A 1,108-nucleotide genomic window follows, 5' to 3' on the forward strand; every position below is an offset into this window, starting at 1 on the left:
CACCCTTCCCAGGAAGAGCTGTCTTTCCGTCACCGACTCACGGATCCCAGCTTTAGCTGCCCTCACACTCTCCCGTGTGATACAGCGGCCGGTGAATTTCGCATCTTGAGGAAAGCGCACTGGTAAAATTAGGGTGGGACTTGGCTGGGCAAAGCCCCAGCAGCAGAGAGCCATGGAAGATGCAGGGAAGCTGCGGAGAAGCAGAGACCCACAGCCACAACAGAGACATGGAGCCACGGTGCTGCGAGACCTTCAGCACCTCAGCGGCGGACAGCTACACGGGACGCGGCATGGCGGAGTAGCCCGCAGGACCCACGCCGCGACTCTCCAGTTGTGCACGGGGGCCCTGAGAGACCCGCGCACCCAACACCTGGTGCCCAGCTCGCCCCATATCTGGCACCCAATGTGGGGCCCTCTGAACCTCATGCCAGCTAGGAGCTGGTACCCTCGGAAAAGCAGGATTCGTGACTACCTCTCCCACCAGGAGAGAAGCAAAAATCTCTTCTAAATTTCCTCCTTTTTTTTTTCCGGTCTGAGGAAGCAACTGAGGTTTTCTGGTCAGGGCCATTCCCTGATGTTAACCAAAGGCCCCTCTGCCCCCTAACAGACTCCGACTGCCTGTACAGGTGTAGACAAAAGACCTCTATCTAGATATCTCTCTAATATCAAAAACCTAGTGACGCAACGGCCAGTTAAAAGCCATAGGGTGGCCGCCAGTTCCTCAAATTTGCAGGCAGGCCTGTGCTGGAAGCCAAAGTGGAATCCCCTGAAATTTTAATTTCAGTTTTAGTATCAACTAATATATAAATTCTACTTAAAATATTCCTTTGCTAATTCATTTTTCTCTTTCCACTTGATTTTAAGTCAGGTTTTCTCAAATTTCCATTTAAATTCTTTAAATAAATTAATATGAATTTTCACTTTTTACAGAGATGCTTATTCTGATAATGCATGGTAAGTTTACAGAATGGCATGTTTAAGAGTGACCATTGACTAATGTTTCCTTTAATTCAAATTGAACAATAGATTTGTCAGAATATAATAACCTAAACAATAACATAAAAAATGCCCTAGGAATGCATAATTTTTTAAAATATTTTTCTACTAG

Source organism: Nannospalax galili, unplaced genomic scaffold, assembly GCF_000622305.1.
Source record: "Nannospalax galili isolate Female #2095 unplaced genomic scaffold, S.galili_v1.0 scaffold2994, whole genome shotgun sequence".
In the NCBI taxonomy this organism is placed as follows: domain Eukaryota; kingdom Metazoa; phylum Chordata; class Mammalia; order Rodentia; family Spalacidae; genus Nannospalax; species Nannospalax galili.